Source organism: Rattus norvegicus, chromosome 15 (assembly GCF_036323735.1).
Source record: "Rattus norvegicus strain BN/NHsdMcwi chromosome 15, GRCr8, whole genome shotgun sequence".
NCBI lineage: Eukaryota > Metazoa > Chordata > Mammalia > Rodentia > Muridae > Rattus > Rattus norvegicus.
In genome coordinates, this window is record NC_086033.1 from 43,846,680 (window position 1) to 43,858,524 (window position 11,845).

Here is an 11,845-nt window from a genome sequence, read left to right on the forward strand (position 1 = left end):
TCTTGGTGCTTCGCCTATTGCTTTTCTTTGTCTTTTCCCTCGATAGCTTGTACAGAGTGCTTGAGCATTCTGGGACAAATCGTCACAACTCACTCAGTTGACTGAAATGTGGACATTAATTCCTTTTTCTGACTGTGTATGTTCCTCTTGGTGCCTGACACTCTGATTGTGATTCTTCATAGGACCTAAGTCTCTCTTCCTCCACATGTTGAAAACAGTGGTTCCCATCCTCCTGTGTACCCAGACATGGCTGGGGACCTTTAGAAGTTGGGAAAGAGAATCTGCAGACCTGAGATGAGCCCAGGCCTGAGGGAATCCATCTTAGCTCCAAGTGAGTGCCAGGATAGGGAGGGGCTTCCTTGGGAGACTCAGGCATGGCTAAAAGTCTCCACCCACAGTGGTCCTTGATGAAGGAGAAAGTCCTTGCTTGTCCAAACTGTTTCATTCATGCTGAATGAACATGCACATCTAAGGGTGAACCAGAGATTAAATATCTTTTGCAGGAAGGGATGCCCAAGGAAGGAAGCTCATTGGCTAAACACTCAGGGCCAATAGCTCATTAGCATGGACAACTCTAAGTTCTATGCTACATGACTGGTTGTCATGGTCCTCTTAGTGGGGTGCCATGGTCATGTATTCCAGGACAGGAACCTGGTCAGAATCTAGTGTTTTTTTTTTTTTTTTTGGTTCTTTTTTTTTTTCTTCGGAGCTGGGGACCGAACCCAGGGCCTTGCGCTTCCTAGGTAAGTGCTCTACCACTGAGCTAAATCCCCAGCCTTTTCTTTTTTTTCTTTTTTTTTTTTTTTTTGGTTCTTTTTTTTTTTAAATTTTTTTCAGAATCTAGTTTGAACTCCTGATATTCTCAATTATGAGATTTACCCGGGTTCTTGAACCTTACCAATTCTTCTGTCTGGTAGCACCATCCACTTCCCTACAGTCAATGGCACCAGTCAGCTGCAGAAGTTGTGACCACACAAGGCTGTTGAACCTGAGCATGACGACCCACTAGCATTCCAAGAGTGGATCACCGGTTGCATTCCACAGAACCATTTACATATGTTAACAGTGGGAATCAATGACAAAATAAAACCTCTGGTGACAAAAGACTTCATAAAGGAGAGCTTAAAGCTCATGATAAAATTATCTATTTAGCAAAATCATAATAGCAGGTTCACCCTCAAGGCCCATGGTTTCCCAGGCATGAGTTCTTGGCCAAATTTACAGCACCAGGAATGAGTTTCCTCCTGTGGATTGGGTCTTAAATACAACCAGAAGTTACTTGGTTATTCCCATAACATTCATGCCACGTTTGCATCCATTGGCATATCTTCCCAGGGCAGTCTCTAGTTAGATCAAATGGTTCATTGTTGGACAAAAACCTTTCTCCAGTGATGACATTTCTCCCCTAGTAACCTGTACAGTATCCTCTGGTACCATGAAGGCTAACCAGCATGGAGGAAGGTTGATTTCTGTAAGTCCAGTAATCAAAGGATGAAGTTCTTAGCAATAGGGTCTTAGCATCGTGTTCTATTGATAAATCAAGAGCAAACGCAGTAAACTGTATTGTTTTGGGGATCTTTCAGAATCCCTACACCTGTCACTATGGTGACGGGCTTTATTTTTGGCAACCTATGACTTCTGGGAGGAGCACTATCTCTCATGTAGGTAACTCATGTAGCTTCACACACACACACACACACGCACACACACACACACACACCTTTAGAAGTTTTTACAGTGGGGGGGGGGGTTGGGGATTTAGCTCAGTGGTAGAGTGCTTGCCTAGCAAGCACAAGGCCCTGGGTTTGGTCCCCAGCTCTGGAAAAAAAGAAAAGAAAAAAAAAAAAAAAAGAAGTTTTTACAGTAGTAGGTTCCCATATGGCCTTCTCAAACATCCTCAGTGGTAGTCATCCCTCCTCTTCCTTACCTTCACATGCCCCTTCCCTTCCCACGTAAACCTCAGATCCCCATTATTCTCTTTTCCCCATTCGGAAGCATTTAAAGGATCCTTGGCTCATTATTGAGTTTAAGATTTTTTTTAAAGCAAGCATACGTGTTTAACTTCATTTATAGCAGATAGAATTAAAAGCTCTCAGAAATACCCGTGAACCTCCCTGGAAAATGTAAAGTATAGGCAGAGTGCTCAAAGGTCAAGTCATGTAATGAGTGGGGATCACATTGTGGCACTGGTATAGGACACAGTACTGACCCAAATCTAGAGGAGAGGAAGTTCTTGAAGCTAGGTACTCAGGCAAGGTGATTTACTTCTGTTACCTTTGAAACACATTTAAGTGAGTTACAAGGGCTGTGGCTGTTGACTAAATGGGTCACCTGGATCAGTCACCCATCATTCTTTCTGAGTCAACATCAGTAAGTGCTCTGGGCTCTCCCTTTGGGATGTCATGCTGCAACCAGCTGACAAGCCTCTTCTGTAGAGAGGAGCACTGGGAAGGCACAGGAACTTTCCTGCAGGATCAACCTGAGAAGTTGTTAGAGGATTAAGGAGGTCACTGCTACAAAGGGCACCCTGACTAGAGTAAGCATTGCAATTAATGGCCATCGCTCAGACATCAGGCGAATTTCCTTACTGGTCTCAGAGTTTGCAGCTGGTAGAGACCAGAGATCTTATACTTTAACCCCTTCAAGGAAGACTTCCTGTCAGATGGTCTGACATAGGGCTTTGCCATCAGTAGAGACTAGCGGTGATCGCATCGTGTGCACACGTGGGTTCCCACTCATATGACTCCCTCAGGCTTCTTCAGGGGTCCTGGGTTTGCACAGTTCTTCTTGTCCCTCGGTGTGGTCTTCCGTCCCTTGCTGCACACCCAGACTTGAGATTTGGCCGTTTGGTGCAGCACGAAGCAGGCTGCTCCAGCTTGCTGAAGGGCAATGTTCAACCTTTCGAAGATAACTATCGTTTCTCCCCTGAGTCATCTCTCTGCCTAAAGGAGCCTGACTCCTCCAGCCGTACATCGTGACCCACGGTTTCCTGAGTCTTCACGATCTTGCTTCCTTCCTTTGGACAATTTTCAGGTCTATGATTAATGCAGAGTCTCCCCCCTAAAAGGATTAGAGTTGGTTTATGACAACAGCAGGAATGTAGCAAGATAAGGTTTTGTTTCTGAGGCAAAAGGGAAATAGTGATCAAGAAAAACAAGGAAGAAAACACGATAAGACTAGGGGATAAAACGGATACCCTCCAGCATAGGATTGGGCTGGGAGCATTCTTTTTGTTTGTTTTCAATCATAATTCAAAAATGATTATTATAGCTTACATGATATGCGTGTCCAAGGGTGAAGTGGCACCGCCCATGTTACAGTGCCTATTTGTAGAGGGTAGAGGACAACTTTGTGGACTCTGTTTTCTCCTTACACCTTTCTGCTGGGCATTGAAGTCAGGTTGCCAGGCTTGCATATGCTGAGCCCTCTTGCTGCCGCTGGCTCTGAGCAGCCAGAGTACAATGGTAAAGATGGGGAGCTACGGGAGCTTGTGGTTAAAATGGAAACTGCACATGGGACCTTTAGGGGAGGAAACTGAACATGGGAGGCTTTTTTTTTTTTTAAATTTCAAACTTATGCATTTTAAAATGGAAACAAATGTTTTATCTTGTAATAATTTCAGATTTACAGAAACCTTGCAATAGTTATAGAGAGGCCTATGGTCCTTTCGAACTCCCCAATGTTACATATGTATTACACAACCTTTTCCCGTTCAAAGAAATCAACACTGGTAATTATTGACTAGACTTTATTTGGATTTCACCAGTTTTTCATTAATATCTTTCTTTGTCCCAAGATTCCTGTTGAATTTGGACCTCTGATCACACGAATGCCATCTGGTTTGTGAGTCTCCCAGATGTTTCTCATATATTATTATTATTATTATTATTATTATTATTATTATAAATTTTTTATGCCATGCTGGGGACTGAACCCAGGGTCTTGTCCATGCTAGGCAGGTGCTCTGCCATCGAGCCTCCTAAATAATGAAATTTGTAACGGAAGCGGATCACCTTTCACTGACACCTCTTGGAGCTATTTCCAAGCTCAGAGATAACCGATGCTGAGAGCTCTGGGGAGCTCCCTCGATGAGGCTATCTACTGTAGAGCAGGTGAACGAGAGACAAGGATGGAGCCTCGGGCGTTTAAGGAGGGGAGTCAGAAGTAGTGGACCTTAGCCTCATAGCTGAACGTCACTCGCATCACTGCTTTCTAAGGGAACCTGGAGGGGGAAGGTCAAAGCTACATTCATTCTCCAACCATGGCCTGAGGTGTAGTTATCTGTATGGACAAACAGACACCCACAAAGGTTCAGCCTTCGTCTTCTAGGAGACAGTGATCTCGGAGGCTCTTTGTCACATTAATGAACTACACATTCTGCTAAGTGTGGGAATTTACTCTGAGCAAGCTCCCCCTTCCCCCCCGCCATTTTCTCCTCTCCTTCAAACTTAGTTATCTGGACACTCCAAGGCTGTTCTTTTTCTTCTTTCCCCCTTTCAAGTTGTTTCCACCCCAGCGCCTGTGAACCGTGACAATCGGGGCTAAGTGCGAGGTGGCAATCACACCGCAAGGCGACAGCTGTTAATCAGGCCAGGTAGAAAGGGATTTAGGGAGGGCTGCACAGCAATGGGCTGGAACGTGGGCATTACTCAGAGACAGAGTGACACCAGTCTGCTTGAATGGATCCCACTGGCAAAGCTGCCAAGTCCTCTGCCAGGATGAGCGTCCTTCTCTGTGGATGGCGGTGCACTGGCCTATTTCACAGTTTATGCGACTTTGTAACCCCAGGACCAGCTTGAGGAACTTGATGTGAGTGAGTGAGTTCCTCTGGCCTAGATGAGCAAGAGTTTCTGATCACTTGGCAAAGCCATTTTCTCTGTAGAAACCGGAGGCTAGGTAATATTTTAATCTCAAATGGTGTGTGTGTGTGTGTGTGTGTGTGTGTGTGTGAGAGAGAGAGAGAGAGAGACAGACAGACAGACAGACAGACAGACAGAGACAAACAGAGAGACAGGGAGACAGAGAGACAGAGAGACAGAGACAGGGAGACAGAGAGACAGGGAGACAGAGAGAGAGGAGAGAGAGGCAGGTCTTAATATATAGCCCAGGCTACCCTGTCTCAAAACATTTTGTCTCAGCCTGCCTGGTGCTGGGATGATTTTTTTTAAATGCCTCTGCATGTTAAGTAATGCAAAATTCTTCATGTAAATAACACATTTTAATTGAACCCATTAAGCATTCTTAGAACCCTTTTCTGGGTTCAATTTCAATGGGGTTAGAAACCATGACATAGGCTTGATTTAATCCTACAGGTAACATTTTGTGACCATGCCCTGTGGCTGGCATCATGGTGTCAAAGCCCCCAGCCATGAGCACTGACAGCTTGGTAGGGGACAGTGTCAATATCAAGTACGGTAGACATTGTGACAGGTACTTACACAGTGCTGTGAGGACTCTGAAGAGGGTATATAACTTAACCTCTGGGTTCAGGGACAGCTTCCGACAGGAGGCACCAACCTGAACTAAGACTTTGGAAGAGAGTCATAGGTGTACGGGTAAAGGCATACTCACATGTAACGCTTCTGCTGGACCCCAGCCCATCTGTGTTGGGAGGATTGGAGTGAAGAGCCAGGAAACTACAGGGTTCAGGCTTTCTCCTCCGCTTCAGAGAGGCACAGGATTCTCCTGGGACGTAATGTTTTCCTGTTTTAGGCAAACGTGAGGGATGGTTTCTGTGGGCCAGTCAGGGTGCCGGGTGCTCTGAGAAGATGCTGGATGAGGTACACCATTATGACCCCCCGTTCCCTTCTCTGCTTGGTTTGCTTGGTTAATGGGTCAGGGTGATAGTGTGGTTCTCCGTGAGGGCTTGGGTCATGAAGTGCGAGACCAAGCACACAGGTGTGGGCTGGCAGAAACCCTTTTCTCTGGAGCAAGGAGGAAGAATAAGTCCACAGACCTGGGAGGAGCCATGTTTCTTGCCAACGCTGTTCCTAAGGCACAGGCTCCTGCCTCCACTGACACCTGTTTGGTTGGCCCGCTCTCTTTCCGTGTTGCTGGAGAAGGGAGGATCTCCAATGGTCCCCAAGAAACTCAGGCCTGAGGAGGTGCTTTACTCAAGAAGCCCAGGAGTCTCCTGACTGACATCTGGATCTCCCAAGCTCACAGGAACCATAGTGCCCAGGGCCGGTAAGAGTCATCTAACCTGGTCTACATGAAGGCACAGAAATAGGAAAAGCAAGATCGTGCAAATTTATAGCTCTTACATAGATTATTGGAATATTATTTTAAGGGATGGTTATGGAACAAAAACAAGTTCCCAGGAATAAAAACAAATCATTTTGTGTGTATCTGTGTGTGTGGTGTGGTGTGGTGGTGGTGGTGGTGGGGTGTGTGTGTGTGTGTGTGTGTGTGTGTGTGTGTGTGAGAGAGAGAGAGAGAGAGAGAGAGAGAGAGAGAGAGCATGTGTATGCATGGGCGCTGCATATGAAGGGAGACCACATGAGGTGTAGGGTACCCCACTCCATCATTCTTTGCTTTATTCCCTTGAGACAGGGTCTCTCACTAAACCTGCAGCCAGGCTGATGTCCAAACCCAGCCATCTTTCCTGCCTTGGCCCCCTCCCTCTCTGTGCAGGAGTTACAGGCACATGCTGAAGTTTGACCTCAGGTCCCAAGCCCCCACAGCAAGCACCTACTGAGTCACTTTCCAGTCCCCAAAAGCCTTCCCAATCACACAAAATGGAAATAGATTACGTCACAAAATGAAACTCCCCCATCAGTGAGTCACCGGCGTTGTGAGGACAAACAAGCCCAGGGGAACCACAGCCTTCACATGCTGTTCTCACTGCACACGTGCAAGTCTAAGTGTGACTTATTTTCCCATTACTTATCTATTTAACGTGTGCCACAGTGTATGTGGAGGTCGGAGGACAACATTCAGAAGTGAATTCTGTCCTTCCGTGTGTTTTTCTCAGAACTGAACTGAAGTCTTCAGGCTTGGCCACAAATGGCGGTTATTCACTGAGCCAGGCCACTGGTCCCCGAACGTGATTTAAGCTTCGTTGTTCTTCTTGGTGGTTGAGTCTGTACTGCAAGAAAGACTGTGTTGTGCATGAATGTGTTTTTATAATGCTGCCATCTGCAACATTTGGGTGATATGAATTCAGTTCCTCAGGTGAGTGCATTTATATGTCATTTGCATGCCATTTGCGTGGGCGGAAATCTGCATCCATTCTCAGTACCTTTGTATTATGAGATCTGGAAAACCAGCCGCACTGAGAAGAGAGTACTTCCAATCAAAACCCATTTGGAAACTTGAAAGCAACATTTATGGCACTGTGCGTGATTGAAAATGTATTGTCGAATTTTCCCAGTTTACAAAGCGGGCTAGATGGCTCGGAAGTAGATATAAACAGAAAGACAGATGCTGTAACTGGAACGCAGAATGTGCGCGTGTGGAATGTGACCGCGTGGGACAAGAACAAGCATGCAGTTTGTCAAAAGAGGAACACAAGTGAGCCCCGATAATGAATTAGAAATTGGATTTCCAGGCAATCATCTCTCTCCGGTTACCGATATGCCGTATTCAAAGTCCCATGTGAATTCTCCCAAGTTCTCGTGGTATTTCTGCATCTAGCCCAGCAGCCTATCTAGTAAATTCCCAGCATGCTAATTTTGATGTTATAGGTCGAAGACACACCAGAATTACAGAGGCATGATCCAGGATTGCAGGTGCTGTAGGAAAAAGAAGCCCTAGCTCCACTGCAGAGAGGAGGCTTAGAGAATCAGCCAAGCACAAAAGATAAAATACACTGAGAGATGGTAGGGAGCTATTGAAAGAGCCACTGAAAAATAATGTTAAAACATAGTACTGGGAGACTAGTGTGTGCTACATAGGAGGGTGTTAGACTTTGCCCTTTCTGTCTCTGTGTGGGGAGAGATGTGGGGGTTCCATCAGTCACTCTTCTCAATGATGAGAGTGAGTGACAGAAACAACTTTAGGAAAGGAGAGTTTATACTGGCACAGAGCGGGCACAGTCCCTCCTTCATGGCAGAGAAGGGACAGAAGCTGGGATTGGATTGGTTGGAGGCATAGAGAACTGGCCTTTGGTTTCCTAAGATCTCCATGGAGCAGCAAGTAGAGAGGGGAATGTTGATACTCAGCTGACTTCCTCTTTTCCCCCTTTCCTAAATTAGTTAGTCCCAGCCTCCAGTCTATAAGATGGCACTATGTACCACCAAGGCAAGTCTCACTCTTTGGAAATGCTCTCCCAGGGGTACCCGAAGGAGAGCCTCCTGAGCTCCTAGGAGTTTCCTGATGAATCAAGGCAAGAGAAGAAACCATCGCAGGGTCACCATCGCAGGGTCACTGTGACTGGTAGCAGTCTGCCCCGTGTATGCTGAGGATGACCAGGCTTTTCAAGTTCAACGTGGGGACAGTGAAAACTGAAGCCATACCATACCGATGATATCCACGGGCGGCTAAGTCAAGAAATGGGTGCCTCTTTTCAGGACTTCTCCAGGTCATGGAGGCAATCCGGCTGCAATCAAGGGCAAGCAGCAATCAAGGGGCTTTGAGTCAGGGATGCAATAGTAGTATTTCTTATGATACCGGTGGTGTTACGACTCCGCGTTTGAGACTATGTGCATTTTCCTCAACTCATGCATCCAGCACTGTGTTCCTTGTCTTTATAACCTACTGCCTCAGGGCTGAGCGATCATGAATCTGAAGATGAGACAACAGAATCTCTCTGGGGTGCAAAATAGCTCAGTCACAGAAAGTTGGTCTTTCCTCCAACATCTAAATATTGTTCTTCTTGGGAAGAAAGAAATCAACGATGATTGGCCATATCTTAGAATTACCCCAAAGAGCATCCAGGGAGCAGGGGAAACTGCTTTCTAAAGAGTAGAGTAGAAATCCACTCAGCACCGACTCCTGGGCTGAGAGTCGTCCTTCCAGCTCCTGAGCGTGATGCACTCACGGACTTAGCATCTGATAGAATGCAGAGTATCTGTAGTGAGTCAAACACTCTCCAAGAGTTCCCTGTCCCTAGTCTACCCATGTATCCATCACTATTCAACAGCGCTTGACTCTTGCTGACTTAATAATTTCAAATTTTACACTTGAATAGAAATAAGAGAAGCCAATCAAAAAGAGTTCAGATAATCCTCTGCTTGCATTTGAAACCGTTTCCTGCTGGGCTGTGGGAGACGGCTCAGTGGGTAAAGAGCTTGCTGGGAAAGTGTGAGGCCCTGAGTTCGGATGCCTGGAATCTACATGAAGCCAGACTTAAAAGTTTATATTGCAATTACAGCTCTCCTGTGGCAAGATGGGAGGCAGAAACAGACGAATTACCCAAAGCTCATGGGCCAGCTAGAATGGCACACAAGACAGTGAAGAGAGACCCTGTCTTTAAAAAGGCGGATGGTAACATCAATAGCTGAGGTTGTCCAACAACTTCCACACTGTAGAGTGTGTGTGTTCACATCACACATTCACACACGTACACACACGCTAATATACACACACTCAAACCCACAAAGCACACACAACATATACAAACACATATATACACACTAATATACACAACCCACATATCCCACCCCCAATAGCAAACACAACGACATACACACACACAGACACACACACACACACAAACATACACACCACAACACAGCACCCACACAGCACCCCTCCCACACATAGACACACAGGCATACACACACACACACACACACACCACACACACACACACCACACACACACCACACACACACACACACACACACACACACACACACACACACACAATTTCCCCTGAAGCACAGTGGGTTAATGATGTGTTGGCCAGCTGCTAGTCCTTTTCAAAGTGATTGGATAATGTAGGTTGTAACTTGATCAGTGGCTTAGCCCCTGGAGAAATTCATAGCTGAGTGGATAACTAGGAGATGGGCCTCCTTTGAGGAGGCCACTGGGAGTGTGCCTTTGAAAGGTATGCCTCATCCTGGGTTCCTTTCGTTCCTCTGCTGTAAAGCTCTTCACCACGAACCCAGAAGCATGAAGCCAAGTGACCAGGGGCAGAAAAAGCCTTTAAAGTGGTGAGTCAGAGCAAACCCACTTCATTTTTATTGTTAAAGCCGTGATGAGCCTCTTTAGAAATGACCTACGGTTTGTGCTATGAATGCTCATTAAGGGGTTTGTGGGCACAGACTGGTGCAGGTGGATATTTACCAGGCCCTGTAAAGCGCTATTTCATCCTGCAGCACGTCCCACACTTCGTTCTTTTAGGCAGATTTTCCTAAACATAATATTTTTACTGATTATTTGGAAATTCTACATAGCGCATCTTGATCACCCTTACTTCCCAGTCCTCCAAGGTCCACCTCCTGCCCTTGTCCCCCACCCCTCCTCAAAAAATCCAAGGACAAAAAAAAAAATCCCAAGTCCAATTTGTGTTGTCCATACAGTCACTGGGGCATGATCAAACTCCCAGTGGCCAGCCCCTTAAAGAAAAGGGGGACCTTCCCCACCCGACCCCTGCCAGTGTCCATCCATTGTGGAAAACTGCACTACAGCATTCTTATTACAATTTCAGAGGTTTTTTTGTTTGTTTGTTTTTGATAGCTTCCTGTCTGGGTCATTACTTTTGAGAGGTGGAGTGGGGGTTGTCACAGAAACCTTCCATGACTCTCCTCCTTAACTGTGAATCTTCAGTCATTGAAACCACTACAGAAGAAGCTCCCCGTCCTTCACAGTCATCAGGAGCACAGATCGTGGATTTCCACGTGGTGTCTGGTGATAGAATGGACCATGGGCATCCACCTGGCCTCTGGTGTCAGTGTGCTCCCCAGATCTCAGCATGGCCTCCAGTGGCAGAATGGCTCACAGACACTAACATGGGGCTTCAGGCAGCAGCACAGACCATAAACATCCGAATGGCTTTTGGTGGTAACTCAGGCCACGTGCATCAACCTGGGCCCCCTGCTGTAGCAGGACTGCAGACCCCAGCATGGCCGTCTGTGGCAGCATGGACCACACACAGCATCATGGTCTCCTGTGACTTTCTTAAGTGGGTCTTAAAACCAGTCTCTGCTTGGGGTAGAGTATATGAGGGCAGACAACTGTAGATAGCAGGCAGAGAGGATCACATACATAAATTATGTAATCTGTCTGTAAGAAAACTGGTTCTTTTCTGTTTATTTCATGATCGGATCATTTACTCAGGTTATAATCTAGTTCTGTCTTATTAAGGTTGTTGCTCAAATTGTTCCAGCTTTGGACATAGTCTGGCTATTCTATCTCAGCAGCTCCTATGCTCCTCAGATGCACCCGTCCCTCTATTTTTCTGAGCATGTCATTTCTATCTGGAGTTTCTACATCACCAGACTCATCTGTATTTCCCTAGCCTTGGAGTCAGCTGGCTCTCCAAGGAGCACTGGCTTCAGGTTCTGTAGAATGGTACTTAGCAAATAAGTCAGGATCTGAGGATGGTGGTCCTAGTGGGAATCATTGTTTGTAGCCTCCCTCCAACAGGAAGAGCTAGAAAAATATCTACTCATCTTCATCCATGTATACGCACATATTGGTAATTATTCCTGTGTCCATCCTGATTCTAATCCAACACCACAGGGGGCTCGTTCTAGTCTTTTCCCTTTATTTATTATAATGTTCCTCTGAAACACTGAGAAATCTATTTCTCACGCTGATTGTGTGTCTTAGTTGTCTTATTGTGTCTTCACAATAGGTTGTGAAGAGACACCATGACGACAGCAACTCAAATGACAAGAAAGACATTTAACTGGGGCTGTCTTAAAGCTTCAGAGATTTAGTTCATTTAGTCATGGTG